General features: G+C 35.7%; 1 pseudogene; it reads right to left on the reverse strand.

Annotated features, from left to right (window-relative positions):
- The window catches only part of LOC115900416, a 34,877-nt pseudogene extending 15,218 nt beyond the window's left edge, over positions 1-19,659 (reverse strand).
- Between the last annotated feature and the right edge of the window lie 2,200 nt (positions 19,660-21,859).

Consider the following 21,859-nt stretch of genomic DNA (forward strand, 5'->3'; position numbering starts at 1 on the left):
GACCCACTTGAGCAGGCAGTCTGTCCAATCTCAGATCTCAACCGCAGCACTTGGAGATCCACTGCTCTCTTCAAAGCTGTGAGACAGCTGTCAGACTCCACCCAGAGGTGGAGTCTACAGAGACAGGCAGGCCTCCTTGAGCTGCAGTGGGCTCCAACCAGTTGGAGCTTCCCGGAGGCTTTGTTTACCTACTTAAGCCTCAGCAATGGCGAGTGCCCCTCCCCAGCCTCACTTCGCCTTGCAGTTAGATCTCAGACTGCTGTGTTAGCTATGAGGGAGGCTCTGTGGGCGTGGGACCCTCCGGGCCAGGTGTGGGATATAATCTCCTGGTGTGCTGTTCACTAAGACCCTTGGTAAAGCTGTATTATTAGGGTGGGAGTTACCTGATTTTCCAGGTGTTGTGTGTCTCAGTTTCCCTTGGCTAGGAAAAGGGATTCCCTTTCCCCTTGCTTCTCAGGTGAGGCGATGCCTCGCCCAGATGAGATGAACCCGGTACCTCAGTTGAAAATGCAGAAATCACCTGTCTTCTCTGTCTCTCACGCTGGGATCTGGAGGCTGGAGCTGTTCCTATTCGGCCATCTTGCTCCTGACCCCGACTGAAAGTCTTTTAAAGGTTTCTATCCAATGTCTCTGTTACATTTTTTCTTTGACTATAATTCTTGAGGTGTTAAATATTTTTTTCTGCTGGAGAGTTATTGTTACATTTACTAATACATAATTTATTTTCAAAATATTGAAAGTTTTGATAAGTATTATCAGACACAAAAGTAAATTTTTATATCATTTACAAAATGTTCTATTGCACTAAATCTTAAAAACTTCTACAGTACAATAAATATATAGGTTTGGGTTTTTCTTTAAAGAAAACAAAGACAAATTTCTCATAGTTCTTGCTGCCTACTTTAGCAAAATCTGAGGGAGAATCTTTTGCACATTGGTAACAGATGAAAAATAACTCAGATTACAAATTTCTCCCCACCACACCTCTTTTTTTACACCTTACACCATATACCAAATTGTATAGAATAAGTTATGTTAAAATTGAATTCTATTAGCCAATATGAATGTATTTCTACAATCATAAGCATATTGACATAAAGTTTTAAAAAGAACAGAAGGATCTCATTGCAATCAGATGGGCCTGGGTTTTGGTTTATGTGTGTTTTGTAGTTAGTTCATATGGTTGTGGATGCATATTGTTTATTGCTAGAATGTAACAAAGGTCAACATCAATTTTATTCCTGGTTTCTAAGTATAAACAATAGATGAAACAGAAGGTAGTTTTGTAACAGAAGTGCCTTTCAGTTATTTGAACCCCTTTCCAAGTTATGTGCCAAAAAATTCTATCATCAAACATTATTTTTAGATCTATCAGCCAACAACTCAGGTCTTCTTATTTTGTTGAAACCAATGAATTGGGAAACCATCTGACTTAAGAAAAATATCATTCAGTTATTAGAGTCAATTATCTTCTTAGAACCTATACCAATATTTCAGATCTTCCCTTTGGTGCCCTGGAGACTTTTACACCCTGTGGTGATGCATCTTTGTAGCTTTTAGTGAGAATTTTACCAAGGGAAAAAAAAAAAAAAAAAAAGGCAAGAGAGAGAGAGAGTCATTGTGGAAGGGTTCCCGTGTCTTCAGGCACCTTCTGTTCAGGGACAGTGAGGACCTGGAAATTGGTTTCTCAGGCACTCATTGGAAAGCCCTTATGATCCAGTCTCACTGGGAGACCCCTGGTCTAAGAGACGTTCTGGGGATGAGCACAGACTCACCTAAGAACATGCATCCAGAATGAGAGACTGAGTTTCATGCTTCTTCACCTTACAGCCACTCTTGGCAAGAGAATAAACATAAAAAAGCTAGTTTGGAACAACACTGACAATTGTTAAGGTATGAAATGGGACAGAGAGCAGTGTGTGCAGATAGAAGCCACAGTGTACAGCACCACACACAACATACATCTACCCGTGAGAGAGGCAGGGACACCTTTTATGCCCTGAGTTTTCTCCGGAGAGAAGGGGTAAATAAAGACCTACACCGGGGTTCATTCTCTGAAAAGACTCCCTTGCTTGCTTCTGTGAGTTTTCAAACACTACCACGCTGATGTCTATGGTTTTTAATTACATACCACCAAAAGCTTTTCCGACAGTAGAGCCTTAGCAGCTGGAGACATTCAGCTTCTCTGAGCCTCCCTTGCTTGGCTTTGACGTTCATTAGAAAAATCGTCATGCTGGACCAGATTCTTTAAAAATTCTTTTTTTGCAACAAAAGCCACAGAAGTCTCATAAAAGAGTTCCAGTTAGACTTGTGTGCTCACAGACAAGAACTGTGGTTGATAAAAGTGTAAAAATAAAAATATGTGAGTAAACGGTTACCATTCCTATTAAGTAGTAAGATGGAAGATTAATGCCACCTACTGCACAAAGCCTGAAGCTGGGGAAAGCTTGAACCACCTGTTATTTGTAGACTAGCACACAATTTATGATCAAAAGACTAATTTGGATTCTGTTCTGTTTTAATAAACTTAGAATTTTCAGTAAAAACGCCACTGAGACCAAAAAAAGAAAAAAAAGCAACTTCTTTCCTTTGTAAGAAAAAATAGAAAGACAAACACATAAGTTACTAGAATGTGCATAATCACTACTTCATGATCTTCTTTCCCTAGTCTTTGTACTGAGTGCCACCCTCTGCCACCAAACTCAAGTTGAGCTGACTCAGTAAAATTAACTGTTCCAAGCCAGTAGCTTTATCCTACCAAAAAAGCCAATGATTTCCAATGTTAAATAGCAGAACAGTCCCTCAAACTGCTGTGATGATCTTGGGGCCAAGCCAGCTCTTGGTATTGTCAAAGCACCACATGACACTTGCCAAGCTAGGGAGTGCAAGTTCTCACACCTAAGGTGTAAAGACTGAGACCCACTCCCTTAGATGCGGGCACCTGCAAAGCTTAGTTGACTCAGTTGACTCATGAAGTGGCCAATGAAATACAAAAAATCATCAAAAGATCAAACTCAGAATTAGAAGCAAACATGTTATGGAGAGATGGCTCAGGGAGTATGGGAGAGGAAACTGCCAACGGTCCCAGGGACAAACAGAAACAGCAGGAGTACTTACAATAGAAAACAGAGAAATTTCACTTGTTCAGTAATCCTGATGCACCAACAAAATTAAGAGATAGGAAAGACAGACAGATGGAGAAAAAAATTATGTAAAGACTGGAATATTCAACTCTAGTCTGGCAGATGTAAAAACTGCACAATTCTTTCTATGAGGTGAGATACTCATTAAAAATGTCATATTCATGAATGTTATCACTAGTGAATGAATGATTAACAGACTTCAACTATAAGAGAGACTGGTAGAAACACTCAGAAATGCCACAAATTCAAATTTATAGATGAAAAGTAAACTTCCAAGAGGTCTAGCACTGCTTTCTTGTATAAAGAACAAGAAAACAAGGTTTTTGGTTGCATAAGGACCTTTAAAAAACCTATTAAGTGTATTAGATTGAAAAGTTCATTTGACAAAAACAGAATAGGGGAAAAAGATTACCTACCGGGTGAGGGTGGTAGGACTCGAAAGATGGTGCTTCTTGCGCTGATTATAAAGTGTTGAATGAATTACCCTCTCTTTGGCCCAGGTTTCATCTTATTTGACATGAATGCACTGCTTGCGTGCAACTGAAAGGCTCACAAATGACTCCTTATCAACTTCCTGAAGCATTTCACATTTAGAGGAGGAAGTAACAAGGCAGTGATGTGCCAAGTACATACCCCAAGTGCTGTCTAGAGAGAACTAAATAGCCTTAAAAGCCACAAAAGAGGGCACCCAGTCAACAACCATTTAACTGCTGATATACAATCAAAGAACAGATCCAGAGTTACTAATGACATTTCACTCCCCTTAGACATTCTGGGGCTGCTAAAGAACTGACTCCTACATCGCTCTATTTTCTTGGTACTTTAGTCCATCCTTCTGCTCTTTAAACCTCTGGGTGTCTTCCTTTCTGCTGGAAGTCACCATGCTATCTGGAGTTTTTCTTTAAGTCATAGCAACACTGAGAAGCATTTCCCCAACTGATGTACAGTGACAATTACAAACATAGTGTTTCTTGTACTCCTTTTCCATATTTCATCCTGCAACTCATTGGTCCTTCTTTACATCTACATTTTACTGAAACTTTTTAGTAAAATGTCACAGGGCCACAAAAGGATATACAGTCGACTATGTGCCACGTAATGAACTCTCGGTCATGTGGTGGTCCCGTAGGGTTATAATGGAGATGAAAAACTATTGCCTAGTGATGTCCTGATGATCCTGACCCTGTGTAAGCCTAGGCAACTTGTGTGTCTGTGCCTTAGTTTTTAACAAAAAAGTTTAAAAAGTAAATAAGTAATTTTAAACAAAGAAAACTTATGAACTAGGGATATAAAGAAAGAAAATATTTTTGTATAGCTGTTCCACATGTTTGTTTTTTAAGCTAATTACTATTACAAAAGAGTCAAAGCTTCTTTAAAAGTTCAAAAGGTGATAAAGTATACAGTAAATTAAATTAAATTTACTATAGAAGGAAAAGTTTTTAAAAATAAATTTAGTGTACCTGAAGGGCACAGTGTTTATACAAGCTACAGTAGTGTACTGTAATGTCCTAGGCCTTCATATTCACTCACCACTCACTCATTGACACACTCAGAGCAACTTCCTGTCCTGCAAGTTCCATTCATGGTAAGCGCCCTCTACAGGTGTATTATTTTTTATCTTTTATACCACATTTTTACTGTAACTTTTCTATGCTTAGATATGTTTAGATACACAAATACTTACCATTGTGTTACAATTGCCCACAGTAGTTTGTTTTCTTGTTTGTTTTGTTTTGTTTTATTTGTTTTTAGACAGGATTTTGTTCTGCCAGCCAGGCTGGAGTACAATGGCAAAATCATGGGTCACTGCAGACTCAGCCTCCTAGGCTCAAGCAATCCTCCTGCTTCAACCTCTTGAGTAGTTGGGACTATAGGCATGCACCACCACTCCCAGCTAATTTTTTTAAAAAACTTAAGAGATGGGAGGTGTGTTTTGGTGGGGGTGGGGGGTCTCACTATGTTGACCAGGCTGGTCTTGAACTCCTGGCCTCAAGGGATCTTCCTACCTTAGCCTCCAAAAATGTTGGGATTACAAGCATGAGACATCACACCTAACACCTATAGTATTCAGTACAATAATGTGATATACAGGTTTGTGGCCTAGGAGCAATAGGTTGTGCCATTTAGCCCAGGTGTGTAATAGTCTACACCACCTAAGTTTGTGTAAGTGGATTTTATGATGTTCACACAAAAAAATCACCGAAAGATGCATTTCTCAGAACTACCCTCTGACTAAGTGATGTATGACTGTATTATACTGTACTTAACTAAAGTTTTGTGATAAAGTAATCTTGCAGCAAATTTAAACTGAAACTTGATATAGAATGTGACCTTACATTGAAAACTCCAAGGACCTTGCAAAAGTCAGATGATTTCCCAGGAGAGATGGGGGGACTGATTAAACCAAATAATTTACTCAGTTTTAACTGATCATTTAAAATATTCTTGATTCTAATTGGAAATTTACCTCCTTGCTGATGAGCCAGAAACTACACATGTTATAAGCTTTGTATTAACCTCGGTGGACCTCAAAGGTAAATTCAGTTCACCAAAGCCAAAAGTAGCCATCTGACAAACTCACAGAGAAGACACAGAGCATGACCCCCAGCACCCACTGTCACTCATTATCCAATGTGACTTTGCCTTCTTGGGTGATTCTAATATTTCTTTAACATGATTTCCAATGGGAGAACAAAAGTCACTGCTTGTTAAGGTCACAGTTGGTTTAAGGAGATCCCTGGATTCATCAAAGTTATTTGGGTCAAAGTGGTAGAAGCCCTCAGAAGAGAGGGTTGGGGAGTTCTGCAGAATGGAGTGGCTCCCAAAGGACCTGAAGCTGGGGTTATCCCACTGACTAGGATCTAGCTTGGAAGACACTTGGGAGAGAGGCCCATCTTGTGCCACTGGGTCTGTAGGCTGTTCTACACCTGCTTACTTACTGCCATCTTTTTGTATCTTGTGAGTCAGTTTGCTACTTGGTTTCCTGCCAAGTTTCCTTGGAAGGGCTTACAGAGTACCGGGAGTTTCTTTAAGGTCAGGAGGAGACTTCTGGAACCTGGCACCTCCTAGCAAAGAAGGACTTGTATTCTCATCCAGTTCTTTGGGACTCAAGTGGTAGGATGCCTTAGGGAGAAGTGTGCTTTCCACAGAAGCGCCGGCATCTGAGAACTCTCCTTCAATTGCTTTCTTCCTCAGAGGGACAGGCTTGGACTTTCTCAGCTTGCTTCTTCTGCTGGGCACAGGCTCTAGACAGAAGTTTCCAACTTTTAGATCAGCTTCTGTGGAAGCCTCTAGGGTGAATCCCATGCCACTTTCTGTCATTGCCTTGTCCTGGAGGGCATCTGGTGGGCTAGATGGCAGGCCTAGCCTGAGACTGCAGTTACACAGCCATGAGCTGGTTTTGTTCTGATGGCTGCCAGCATACCTGTGGAATCCTTTGTTTCTATTGAAAATGACCTCACAATGGAAATTTTGCTAAAATCATGTTCACGTTCTTCTTTGAAATCCTTGACTGAGAGAGAGAGTCAATGGCCTGCTGTGACACCTCATTTTCTGACAGTTTAGACCAAGTCTCAGATGAACATTTTTCAACCACTTCTGCTACCAGCTTTCCTCCTCAGCTTCCTGTGATTCTAAAATGAAACACAAAACTATCTATTAAAGAATTGTCTTTCTGACATTGGTAAATGTTCTCTTTTACCTAAATTCACAAAAGCAAACTGCAAGTTCTTCCCTCTTTGCTTTTATTAAGCATCTCTAAAATTCAGCAAGGATGGCAGCACAGCCTAAAAGAGAACAGCTGACACAACACCCTAAAATGAATTCTCGATCCCAAATTGTGTATGCGCATTATCCAAGTGATGTGAATAACAAGTACACCAAAAGAGCCATTTAGAAAAAGGATAGAGCAAGAGTCTACATGCTGCAATGCATATTATGTGATGTTAACATTCTGTAGGTTAAAACTGGTCTGGAGGAATCTTTAGAAACCAACAGCTTCAGTGCAGGGATGCAGATTGGCACTGAGACAGTTCCAAGGCACAGTCCAACAGCTTCAGGGTCAGAACTTTATGCAGTGAACAGATTTGAATCTTTGGATGTTAAAAACACAGGTGTTCACAGAACAGAATTTACAGAGACTGTTTCAAAAATAAATCAAAAAATAAATAAAAAAACCTACTGTGACCAATTCAAAATCATCTCTCTGTAGACCTGAAAACTAAAAGAACTAAGAAAGCTAATTTGAAAAACCAGATATGGAAATAGATTTAAAACAAATAGCCCTTATTTTACTAAGACACAAATTATAAAACAATAAGGTTATTTTTTCTTTAGAACAACTGTCTCTAAGCCATCCCAGGAATTCTCTAAACACTTGTGAAAAATAAATATCATTTTTGATTGGGGTTGTACTGGGATAAGAGCTGCAAACATTAGGAAGTTGTAAATGAGGTAATTTTGTTAAACCAAAGTGATTTCCTGATGTAGATACCTGAAACAAGGATGGTAGAGAAAACTCAGCAAAAAGGTGTTCATAATATCTCATTATTTTAAAGGAAATTAAGAGATAACCCTCCAATCCGACTTCATAATCCTAATCCAAGCTCAGAGTCCAGTACCAAGAATATCACTGGAATAGTTTTTCTTTCTTTGTTTCCCTCTTGAGACAGTGTCTCTGTTACCCAGGCTAGAGTGCAGTGGCATGATCATGGCTCACTGCAGCCTCGACCTGTCAGGCTCAAGTGATCCTACTACCTCATTCTCACAAGAACTAGAACCACAGGCAGGAGCCATCATGCTTGACTAATTTTTATTTTTTGTTTTTATTTTTATGTAGAGATGGGATTTTGCCATGATGCCCCAGCTGATCTCACTGGCTCAAGCAATCTGCCTGCCTCCACCTCCCAAAGTGCTAGGATTACAGGTATGAACCACTGTGCTCAGCCTGTTTTCATTTCATTTTATTTTATTTTATTTTATTTATTTTATTTTATTAAGATGGAGTCTCGCTCTGTTGCCCAGGCTGGAGTGCAGTGGCATGATTTCGGCTCACTGTAACCTCTGCCGCCTGGACTCAAGCCATTCTCCTGCCTTAGCATCCTGAGTAGCTGGGATTACAGGTGCCCACCACCACACCCAGCTAATTTCTGTATTTTTAGTAGAGACAGGGTTTCACCGTGTTAACCAGGATGGTCTCGAGCTCCTGACCTCGTGATCCCCCTCGGCCTCCCAAAGTGATGGGATTACAGGCGTGAGCCACCGTGCTGGGCCAGATTTAAGTCTTTAATCCATTTTTATTTGATTTTTTGTATATGGAGAGAGCTAGAGGTCTAGTAGTTTCATTCTTCTGTATATGTATATCTAGTTTTTCCAGCACCATTTATTAAAGGGACTGTCTTTTCCCCAAAGTACATTCTTGGCAACTTTGTCAAAAATGAGCTCATTGTAGATGTATGGATTTATTTAGGGTTCTCTATTCTGTTCCACTGGCCTATATGTCTCTTTGTATGTCAGTATCATGCTGTTTTGGTCGTTATACCTCTATAGTATAATCTGAACCAGGTAATTTGATTCCTCCAGTTTTGTTCTTTTTGCTTAAGATAGCTTTGGCTATTCTGGGTCTTTTGTGGTTTCGTATACATTTTGGGATTGTTTTTCTATTTCTGTAAAGAATGTCATTGGTATTTTGATGGGGATCACATTAGATCTGTAGATTGCTTTGGGTAATAGGGACATTTTTAACAATATTGATTCTTCCGATCCATTATAATGAAATATTTTTTCATTATTGGGTGTCTTCAATTTCTTTCATCAATGTTTTTAGTTTTCACTTTAGAAGACTTTCACTTTTTGCATAATTTGATTCCTAGTCATTTCACTTTATTCATAGTTATTATCAATGGGATTACTTTCTTGATTTCTTTTTCAGATTATTCACTGTTGGTATATAAAAAAGCTACTGATTTTTGTATGTTGACTTTATATCCTGCAACTTTATCAAATTTGTTTATCAGCTATAATAGGTTTTTTTGGTGGAGTCCTTAGGTTTTTTGAAATATATATTCATATCATCTGCAAATAAGGATAATTTAAATTTTCTTTCCAATTTGGATGCCCTTTATTTCTTTTATTTTTTGGAAAGTGTGAGTAAGATTGGTATTAGTTCCTCTTTAATTTCTTTTATTTCTTTTTCTTGTCTGAATGCTCTAGGTGGGACTTCCAGTACTATGTTGAATAACAGTGGTGAGAGTGGGTATCCTTGTGTTCCAGATCTCAAAGGAAAGGCTTTCAGTTTTCCACCATTCATTATGATACTAGCTATGGACCTGTCATATAAGGCTTTTATTATGTTAAGCTATGTTCCTTCTATACCCAGTTTTCTCATGTTTTTCACCAGAAAAAGATGTTGAATTTTGTTAACTTTTTTACAGCATCAATTAAAATAATCATATGGATTTTGTCCTTCATTCTGTTGATATAATGTATCACATTGATTGATTGCCTTACGTTGAACCATCCTTGCATTTCTGATATAAATCTCACTTGGTCATTGATATGGTTAGGCTTTGTGTCTCCACCCAAATCTCATCTTGAATTGTTATTCTCGTAATCTCTATGTGTCAAGGGAGAGGCCAGATTGAGGTAATTGAATCATGGGGCTGGCAGAGATAGGGGTTGTTCCCCTTGCTGTTCTCATGATAGTGAGTTCTCATGAGATCTGATTGTTTTATAAGGGGCTCTTTGCCATTCACACAGCATTTCTCCTTCCTGCCACCTTGTGAAGAAGGTGACTTGATTCCCCTTTGTCTTCCATCCTGACTGTAAATTTCCTGAAGCCTCCCCTGCTATGCTAAACTGTGAGTCAATTAAACCCTTTTCCTTTATAAATTACCCAGTCTCGAGCAGTTCTTTAGAGCAGTATGAAAATGAGCCAGTACAGTCATGACTAATGAGCTTTTTAATGTGTTGAATTTGGTTTGCTAGTATTTTTTTGAGAATTTTTGCATTAATATTGATCAGTGATATTAGCCTGTAGTTTTATTTATTAATTTATTTTGATGTCTTTGTCTGGTTTTGGTGTTGGAGTAATACCAGCCTTGTAGAATAAATTGGGAAGTGTTCTCTTCTTTATTTTTTGGAAAGTGTGAGTAAGATTGGTATTAGTTCCTCTTTAAGTGTTTGGTATAATTCTGCAGTAAAGAATTTGGTCCTAAGGTTTTCTTTGCTTGGAGAATTCTTATTGCGGCTTTGATCTCATTAGTTATGGCCTGTTCAGGTTTTGTATTTTTTATGATTCAATCTTGGTAGGTTGTATGTGTCTAGGAATTTGTCCATTTCTTCTAGATTTTCTTAATTTATTGGCATACAGTTGTTCCTAGTAGCTACTAAATATCCTTTGAATTTCTGCTGTATCAGTTGTAATGTCTCCTTTTTCATGTTTAATTTTATTTATGTAGGTCTTTTATTTTTTTCTCTCAGTCTGGCTGGAGGTTTATCAGTTTTGTTTATCTTTTCCAAAGACGAATTTTTGTTTCATTAATCTTTTGTATTATTTTTTGGTTTCAATTTTATTTATCTGTACTCTGATCTTCATTATTTCTTTTCTTCTCCTAATTTGGGGTGTGGTTGGCTCTTCCTTTTTAGTTCTTTAAGATGTATTGTAAGATTGTTTATTTGAAGTTTTTCTTCTCTCTTGATGTAGGCACTTATATCTATAAACTTTCTTCTTAGTACTGTTTTTGCTATATCTGTAGGTTTTGGTATGTTGTGTTTCCATTTTTTTTTGTCAAGAACATTTTTGATTTTCTTCTTAATTTTTTCTTCATACAATGGTCATTCAGGAGCATATATTGTTTAATTTCCATGGGTTTGTATAGTTTTGAAAATTATTCCTTATTAATTTCTAGTTTTATTCCACTGTGGCCAGACAAGATGCTTAATATTATTTCATTGTTTTTAAAAATATTTTAAGACTTGTTTCATGACCTAATATATTGTCTATCCTTGAAAATGATTCATGTGCTGAGGAAAAGAATGTGTATTCTGCAGACATTGGATGAAATGTTCTAAAAATACCTATTAGGGTCCATTTTTTTTTTCCTACAGTACAGATTAAATCTAGTGTTTCATTGTTAATTTTCTGTCTGGAAAAAAATCTGTCCAATGCTGAGAGTGGGATGTTGAGGTCTCCAGTTATTGTTATATTGAGTTCTATCTCTCTTTTCAGCTCTAATAATATTTGCTCTATATGTCTGGGTGCTCCAGTGTTGTGTGCACATGTATTTACAATTGTTATACCCCATTGCTGATTTTGCCCCTTTATTATTATACAATGATGTCTTGTTCCCTTCTTATACTTTTTGTCTTGAAATCTGTTTTGTTTCATACGAGTAAAGCTATTCCTATTCTTTTTTGGTTTCCGTTGGCATGAAATATATTTTTTCATCCTTTTATTTTCTCTTTATAGGAGAAGTGTGTTCTTATAGGCAATAGATCAATGGGTCTTATATTTTTAATCCATTTAGCCAGTCTATGTCTTTTAATTGGATACTTCAGTCCTTTTACATTCAATATTTTATTAATAAGTAAGAACTTACTCCTGTCATTTTATTTGTTTTCTGGTGTGTGTGTGTGTGTGTGTGTGGTCTCCTCTTCCTTCTTTTCTTCCTTCCTGTCTTCCATTTAGTGAAGGCAATTTTCTCTGGCTGTGTGATTTAATTTCTTCCTTTTTATTTATTTTTTCTGTGTGTGTCTGGCGTATGTTTTCTGATTTGAGAATATCATGAGGCTTGCAGATACTATCTTATAATCCATTATTTTAAACTGTTAACAACATCGCTTGCGTGAACAAACAAAAAAGCAAGAAAAAAACCAATAAAAGCTCTACATTTTAATTTCATCCCCTTAACTTTTTGTTCTTTCTGTCTTGCACTATCCATGTCTCGAGAAGTTGTTCTGGTTATTATTTTTGATTGGTTCATCTTGTAGTCTTTCTTAAGATAATAGTTTACACACCACAGTTTAGTGTTATAATGTACAGTGTTTTTCTTTTTACTTACTGTTTTTTGATGAGTTTTGTACCTTCAGATGATGTCTTATTGCTCATTAATGTCCTTTTCTTTCTATTTGAAGCACTTTCTTTAGCAGTAAGACAGGTCTGGTGTTGATAAAAACCCTCGGCTTTTGTTTGTCTGGGAAAGTCTTTATTTCTCCTTCCTGATTGACAGATATTTTTGCCAGACATAATATTCTAGGGTAAATTTTTTTTCTTTTAGCATTTTAAATATATCATGCCACTCTCTTCTGACTTGTAAGGATTCCACCAAGATGTCTGCTGCCAGATATACTGGAGTTCCATTGTATGTTTATTTGTTTCTTTACTCTTGCTGTTTTTAGGATATTCTTTAAATCTTTGACCTTTAGAGGTTTGATTATTAAATGCTGTTAAGTAGTCTTCTTTCAGGTAAATCTCTTTGGCATTCTGTAACCTTCTTGTACTTGGATGTTGATATTTTTTTCTCTAGGTTTGGGAAGCTCTCTGTTGTTATTTCTTTGAATAAACTGTCAATTCCTAACTCTCTACTTCCTCTGAGATTTGCCATTTTAAGACTATTTTCTAGATTTTGTAGGCAGACATCATTTTTTAAATTCCTTTTTCTTTTGTCTCCTTTGTGTATTTTTAAATAGCCTGCCATCAAGCTCACTAATTTTTTTCTTCTGCTTGATCAATTCTGCTATTAAGAGACTTTGCATCATTAACTATGTCAATTGCGTTTTTTCAAGTCCAGAATTTCTGCTTGATTTTTAAAAATTATTTCAATCTTTTTGTTAAATTTGTCAAATAGAATTCTGAATTCCTTCTCTCCGTTATCTTGACTCTCTGTGAGTTTCCTCAGCACAGCTATATTGAAATCTCTAAAAAGTCACATATCTCTATTTATCCAAGATTGACCTTTGGTGCCTTATTTAGTTTCTTTGGTTAAAATGTGTTTTCCTTAATGGTATTTATGCCTGTTGATGTTTGTTCGTGTTCGGGCACTTACTGTAGTCTACTCTGTCTGGGCTTGTTTGTACTCATGCTTCTTGGGAATGCTTTCCAGGTATTTAAAAGGACTTGGGTGCTGTAATCTAGACATATCTACAGTAACAGGGCACCCCAAATCCAGTAATGCTGTGGTTCTTAAAGACTCTTAGAGGTATCACCTTGGTAGTCTTAGATAAGATCTGGAAAAATTCACCAAATTACCAGAAATGTAATCTCATTCTCTTCCCTTATTTTCTCCCAAGCAAACAGACTTTTTCTCTCTGTGATGAGCCACCTGCTGCTGAGGACTGGGTGACACAAGTACTTCTGTGGCTATCACCCCTAAAACTGCACTGGGTGAGACGTGAAGCCACCACAACACTGGATATCCCCCAACACTGGATATCCCCCAGGGTCTGCTATAGCCATTACCTGCCTACTGTCTATGTTTTCTCTAGACTTTAGTGCTCTGCTATCAGCAGCAAGCAAAGCCAGCCAGCCTTAAGTCTTTTCTTTCAGGGCAGTGAGTTCCCCCTGGTCCCACGCAGGTCCAAGGATGCCTTCCAGGAGCTAGAGACTGGAGCCAACAACCTTAGAAATCTTCCTGGTGTTTCATTCCACTGTGATTAAGCTAGACCTCAAACCATGAGACACAGTCTTTCCTTCTCTTCCCTCCCCTTTCCACAGGCAAAAGAACCTCACCACATGACCAGCACCACCAGAGTCCCACAGGGAGTGCTGCTAGGCTACCACCAATGTTCACTTAAGGCCCAAGGCTCTTCAGTCAGCTCATGGTGAATGCTGCCAGGCCTGGGACTCACCCTTCATGGCAGTTAAGTTCCCTTCTGGTACAGGGAAGGTCCAGAAATGCTATCCAATAGCCAAGGTTTGGAATCAGGGGCTTCAAGAGCCTGCTTGGTACTCTACTCCACTGTGGCCATGTAAAGGGTCGGTAATACCTGGGTGTTGCCATTGAAATAATAAATGGACATGGTATGTTGGTGGGCATGTCTGATTAGAAAGCTCTTTCTGGCCAGGCCCTGTTTTAACTTGTCCTCAATCTGTTTCCGTGTCTGAGCGCCACCTCTGGAGTTGAGTCTTGCCTCCTACATAATTTCTATTGGGAATGTAAACTAGTACACCCACTCTGGAAAAATGTTGAAGAGCAAAATCTGGAGGATCCATGCTACAGATTATTACACAGCCAAAGGGAATGGACTATAGGTGAGCAGTCTCGATGAACTTCCAGAGAATTCTATGGAGTCAAAAAGGCCATCCCAAAGCCTTCGTATTCTGTGATCCCACTTATGTAACATTCTTGTAATGACAAAATTATAGAAATGAAGTACAGATTGTGATTGCCAGGTAGGAGGGACCTAATTGGGTTTGAGATTGACAGGGAGTTGAACATGATTTTAAAAGAACAATGCAAAGATAATTATAGAGATGGAACTGTTCTGTATCTTGTTTGACATAATAGATGCAATAAATTACACATGTGACAAAATTGCACAGAGTTCAATATACACAGAAATATAAAACATGTAAAACAGGAAAAAAGTGTATCAATGTTTATGTACTGGTTGTGATATGTCCTACGGATTTGCAGAATGTTATCATGAAGGGAAACTGGGTAAAGCTTAGATGGAATCTCTGTGTTATTTTTTGTACAGTAGCTACCTGTGAATCTATAAATATTTCAAAATAAATATTTACAATGTGAATTTTAAAAAGAAAATAAAGTTATGTGCTATAAAATTCAAAGTAGTATGTTAAAAATATGAAGTAAAATAATCAAGAAAACTGTCTGGGCACGCTGGCTCATGCTTATAATCCCAGCGCTTTGGGAAGCCGAGACAGGAGGATCACTTGAGGTTAGGCGTTCAAAACCAACCTGGCCAACATGGTAAAACTCTGTCTCTACTAAAAATGCAAAAAAATTAGGTGGACATGGTGGTGCACGCATGTAGTCCTAGCTACTCAGGAGGCTGAAGCAGGAGAATCGCTTGAACTCTGGGAGGCAGAGGTTGCAGTGAGCCAAAATCAAGCCACTGTACCAAGCCTGGGCAACACAGTGAGACTCCATCTCAAAAAAAAAAAAAAAAAAAAAAAGTAAAGAAAGTTAACCTACAGCCAAATATTCTTAATTGGTTGTAGTAACAGAATAGCATATGGTATATGATAAAACCTGAAATGATTATCACAAACTAAAGTCTGGCATATGACAAACTTCTTCATTCAGGATTTTGTGTAGATTGGTAGATTTTGAAGCATGATAGTGGAAAAAAATACTCTATCTGAAATTGCTTACTTGATACTTACAATATATGATTTGATTATGTTTTTAAATATTGAGTTGAACATTCCATGTTTCATATATGCTGAGAGAAACTGGCAGCAATGACCGTATTCCATTGAATTACTTTTATAGTATTCACTGTCCTTAAAAACAAATGTTGAGTAATATCTATAAGAACTATAATGTTGTACCAAGTATCAAGGATACTCTTTGCTATAAGGTACACTTCAGCATACCAGGGAGCAGTTATAAGAGTGTTCTTAGTATACTAACAAGAATGAACAATAGCCACTCATTCATAATAAAGGTATGGAAAGAGAGAAAACAGACATTAATATAACACCTGCATTCCAATATCCCCTTCTCTTCTGAAATTTCTGTTTTAATCTTAATTTCATCTTCCTTTTTCCTTCCATTCATTTTTTTAAAATCATGATTCCACATATTATTATTGCCATTATCTATCTCTCTATTTCTTTTCTATCTCTCCATCTTTTCTCTGCTGGGAAATTTATATGATTTTAAAAATGAAATTTAAGATTTTGCTTAATTAAATAGTTTTTGCAAAATGATATTTTATGATAACATTTGGAATATTCATAAATAATAATTCTTTGTAAAAAGTAACAATGTGCTGAATAATTTATTTTAGATTTTTTGAATCAATTAACAGTGACTAGGTTATGATTGATTATACACTAACAGAAGAAAGTCAAAGGAGAGATTTTCATTTCTATGAAAGATATGTTCAGAAGTGTATATTATCAGAAGAGTATACAATCATGCTCTTTCCTAGAAGGGAAAAATAAGTACAAACCAGATGGTTAACATAAAATAAGAAAAGAATACAATTAAGATTTATTTTTCAGTTTGAACAGTAATAAATTAGTTCCTCATTTCCTTTACAATTTAATATGTTGCAGATGGTTCCAATATACCTACTTTTACTCTCTCATTTCAATGGAACAATGTAGTTCAGCCACACAATTTTTCAATTCGCTTTTGTATTCATGTCTTTTAAAAAACTAAGTTATTTGATGTTTATCTATGGAAAACTAAGTATTTCTAAAGAAAAAATAAAATAACATTTCTCATTAAAAAGAGTAATTTTAAAATTACTTTTAAGCCTGTGCCCATTTGTGGAATAAATATTTTATAACTTTTTACTCAGATCAACAGAGTGCATGTTAAAACTTGAGAATTCTAGAAATATACTGGAATACATACATCACAATGCCAATAATTGCTGTATTTTCCTGGAGATATTATAAGTGAATATTTTTTATTTTCTGCATTTCTACTTTGCCTTTGCCTTTCTACATGTTTTTACTTTCTAAGATAATCACCATCAACAGTCATAATAAATATCTGTGCCAAATGTCAAAGATGTCCATAAAAGAGGAAAAACTTTCTTTTCAAAAATAAAAAACTTACAAAAAAGTCCAAATGGCTCAATAGATAATTGTCAATAGAAATTTGTAGTTAATTCCAGATAAAGAAATACAAATTTTAAAACATTGTAATGTGAATAAACTTTACACATAAATATCACCTATACCAAGATGACTTATTTTAAATTCAATGAAATTAATACATCTTTTATTCTTTTTAAATGTCAATTTCTATATGTCATATATATGCCATATACAGTTGTTGACATATAAACAATGTGAAAATACGTCAATAGCTGAGACAATGGCAATATGATAGAAATGAATTACTAATATAAAAATTGCCAAAATATGGGTTAGCTAATTTAGTACTTACAAATGGAATATATGACCTCAATATAGGTTTGCAAAGATCTAGTGTTCAAGTGATTGCATATATTTTTGAAGTGCAAAAAATTAAAATAAGCAACTTAATCATGAAAAAAGTATATATAGATATAGGTGTACATATATGCACATATGTACATATGTATATGGATATTATATACATAACAGTGCTGGTTAAAAAGAGTCAGCTCATTAAAAAAGTGAATAGGATGTTTAAATTAAGAAGGCAGAATACACAGACACCCTTTCCTTTGGATGAGTATATACATATTATATAGAATATATTTAATATTTGGTTTTTGACTAGTGAACTTGACTAATTTAAGACTGATAAAAATTGATTTATTTTTTTAATTTTGCCTAGCTATCATAAAGAAAGTGCTGACAAATTTAGTGCCATAAACAATTAGCAAACTGGACAAGATATATGAAGAAAAACTTACTAGAAATCAGGTGGAGCTGAACACTGATTCCTGAGATAATAGAAAGAAATACAATTAGCTCAGTGGTTTGCTGGTGAAAAAACTGGTTTACATACACACACACAAACACACTCTAAAACAAAAACCAAACAAACACCAAAGATGCCCTGGTCTTTAGCATTTGCATTTTTTTGTGTTACAAATACTCACATCGTGATTGAATATGTTTCCAATTCATGTTTCTGAAAAGAATGTAGTGCATACAATCAAATCTTGAGAAAGTTATGAGTAGTCTCCAGTGCATAACTGAGTGAGCTCTATAGTTATTCCAGTTTTTGACCTGGAGACATTTTTTCAGACCACAATGTAGGGTTGCCCAAAGCATAGGACAAAATCCTGACAGAGCCAAGAAAAAAAAATAATGTATTTTGTGGAGGCCAAGTTGGCTGAATTTTGCAGGACAGAGTCCCAGAAAGAAGTAAGTTGTCTAGAGAAACAGCTCCAGAAGTTTGTATAAGGGTCTCCTCAAGTCTTTAACTGAGTAACTGAGCTATATACCTTAGGGTAAAACACCTTAAAGTGACCATTGGGATCTATAAGCTGAAAAATTGCCAGACAGGTCTAGGAGCCATTCGGATTTTGATGAGAATAAACAGCTCACGTCAAACATAATAGTAACCCTAGGAAAATTATTTCTTGAGAGTAGAGACAACATAAATGTAGAGTAAAGGCTAGTCTAGACTATTCCTTGGATGGGTTATCAGCAAGTTTCAGGAGGATCAAATTTGTACATATATAGCTTAGAACCTGCCAAAACAAAATCTCCCATCCTCTGCAGGAATATAACAGCCTAGACATTCAATAATCTAATGTTTGTAATATGACATTGATATAAAATTGCTAGATAAGTGGAAAACCACAACTATGTTACCTCCTATCAGAAAATAAAATCAAGTAGGCCACACAAACAGACCAAAAAATGTATATAATTATGAACAAGGATTTAAACCACCATTACATATATAATTAGGCATGTAAAGCAGATGTTGCATATGATGGGAAGAGAAATGTCAATTATTTTAACAAAAGAAATTTCTACAGTATCTGTAAGTACAAAATACTAATGTAATATTTGAAATATAAAAATATTTACATGAGCTTAATGGTAGTATATTACTGACAAATGGTCTGTAAATCTGGAGACATAGTAAAAAAAAAAAAAAAAAATCTAAAGCCCACTGAGGGAAAATAAAACACGGAAAAAAACCAACAGTCCCAGTGAGTGGTAGGACAATATCAAGCAGAGTTTCATAGTATAATTAAAGGTCCAAAGAGTATAAGAAGTATTTAAAAAATATTTTCTAACTTACTTGGAATAGGTTAAAATGTAGTATTTTCATAGAAATGTTTCATCACTATTGTCACACTTGCTTGAGAAACTAAACATTTATTATTTATGGACATAAAGATGAAAGTAATAGACACTGGAAACTACTAGTGGAGGTGGGTGCAAGGGTTGAAAAAATGACCTGTTGGGTACTGTGCTCACTATTTGGGTGACAAGGTTATTCATTATCCTGAACGTCAGCATCACCCAATATACTCGTGTTACAAACCTGAACATATAACTCCTATATCTAAAATAAAAATTAAAATTATCATAAAATTAAAAGTACAAGAATTAGGGTTTCTTAATTTTATGCCTGCTTATTTTTCTTTTTAACTAACACATATTTTATACATTAGAAATTATATTTGGTTATTTTTTCAGGAAGTGTATTTTTTACATTATTTATTCCTCAGTTAATTAATTTTCACATTTGGCTCTTTCCTGACACATACAAGAAGAAATATATATATTCCTCATAGTAAATCTTAGGCCTTGTATTTCTAAAGTCTTACTGTGAATTTTACTTTGAATAATTACTGAAATTTCTTCATGGCTTAATTTTTGTGTATTTCTGTGAATAACAGCCTTGGTTTTGGATGCCATGAAAGGTTCATTATATTGCACCTACTTTAGATTTTTAATAATTTACATCAATTTAGAATCTGTGTTTGTTAGTTGTGGAAATTAGTTTTCAAAAAGTTTATGGAAATATGCATTATAAAAAAACTGTGCATAAATTTCAATTTTTTGCACAAAAATAAATGTGTACTAACTTGTTATAACATGTCTAAACAGGATCCAGTTGAAGGCACTGAGAAGAATGAGACATCAGTTTGAAAAGGACCTCTATTAGAGCAACCTGAATTATGCTAAAATTGAAGTAAGAACAAACATCAAATTTATCGTGAAGCTTGGGTAGAAGAACGGTATAATTGCTGATGCGCTACAAAAAGTTTATGGGGATAATGTCACAAATAAGTTAGCAGTTTACAAATGATTAACGCCTTTTAAGGGATTAGACAACATTGAAGATGAACCTTGCAGTGGCAGACCAGCTACATCGATTTTCAAGGAAAAAAATAATCATGTTTGGCCCTACTTGAAAAGCATATTATGATGATTAAGAGCAGGACCAACAGCCAACATCATAGTCATCTCAATTGGTTCGGCTTACATCTTTCTGACTAAAAAATTAAAGTTGAGCAAATGTTTCACTTGATAAGTGCCAAAATTGTTGCATCCAGATCAGCTAAAAATAAGAGCAGAGTTTTCCATTTCTTTGAAGAATTTTAGCAGAAGATGAAACATGGCTTTACCAATATGATCCTAAAGGCAAAGCACCAACAAAAAAATGGCTGTAAAGAGGTAAAAGTGGTCCAATCATAACCATAAGCAAAAGTAGACTGGTCATGAGCAAAGGCCATGACAACAGTTTCTGGGATGCTCAAGGAATTTTGCTTGTTGACTTTCTAGAGGGCCAAAGAACAGTATCACCTGCTAAGAAGAGGAGTATTTTGAGAATGCTAAAGTTTTAGCAGAAAAACACCTGCAAATGCTTCACTAGAGAGTCCTTCTCCATCACAACAATCCTGCTACTCATTCCTCTTATCAAACAAAAATAATTTTGAGAAAGTTTCAATGGTAAATCATTAGGCATCCACCTTACAGCTTGATTTGGCTTCTTATGGCTTCTTCTTGCGTTTTAATGATAAAAACCCTAAAGGGCACTCTTATTTGTTCAGTTAATGATGTGGAAAAGACTACATTAACATGGTTAGATCCCCCAGTAGTATGAGTTCTTTAAAGATGGACCGAGTGGCTGGTATCATTGCTTACAAAAGTGCCTTGAACTTGATGGAACTTATACTAAGAAATAAAGTTTTTCTTTGAATTTTTTTATCTTTGAATTCAAATTTCCCAAACAATCTTTGAGTCCCCTCAAAGAGTAAGCATGTTTACTTTTAAATAGTTGCATTAAAATTTTTAAATAGCTATCACTTACCCTTTTAAAAATCAAAATCACATTTCTTTGGATGAAGAAAAACTGTTAAGAACTGGTTTACCTTTTCTACAAGAAAAAAAATCATAGTGATTTTAATTTTAATTTTTTATTTTAATCCAGAAATATGGCTATGAAGTGTGACCTGTGTTGTTTCTTAATATGTAACAGAAAGTGCTAATAACAGAAAGTGCTAATAAAGTGGAAAGAACTGAAGTCCCTTGGGCACTATAGAGTTCCCTTTTCTTAAAGAATGCAGGAATGCCAGTTGACTATTGGTAAGTCAACTCCTAGCTATTTAGCTTGAAGTCATTCTGTGTTTTTCCTATCATCATGGTCTTTTCAAAACTACCTGAGTTAGCTAGAAATTATTTGTTTGCTTGATTGGTTTTTGAAAGATTTTAGGACCTCCTTGTTGTTTTGTGTGTTGTGAAATTTCACCATAGCACAAACTAATGTAAGTTAATACTGAAGTGAACTTTTTAATAGGAAGATTCATACTATTCTACATTTCTGAACAATTTTATTCTATCTATCTATCCATCTAATCTCTTACCTCTTTCTACCTTACATTTTCCCCACTTCAATCATTTTCTCTCTTATTATTTAATTTCTGTCACATACATATTAGAAGTACAAGATCAACTTCATGTCTCAACATTTTCTCATTCTTTAAAACTCCTTTAAACTTAGATCTGTATTTTGGAAATATTTATTCATCCACATACTCTAACTTGCTTTTATAGTTTGTTTGTTTTTTTTCATTAATCCCACTTACTGTGTTTTAATTTTTGTTTCAGTCTT

The sequence above is a fragment of the Rhinopithecus roxellana genome, chromosome 11 (genome assembly GCF_007565055.1).
Source record: "Rhinopithecus roxellana isolate Shanxi Qingling chromosome 11, ASM756505v1, whole genome shotgun sequence".
NCBI classification, from domain to species: domain Eukaryota; kingdom Metazoa; phylum Chordata; class Mammalia; order Primates; family Cercopithecidae; genus Rhinopithecus; species Rhinopithecus roxellana.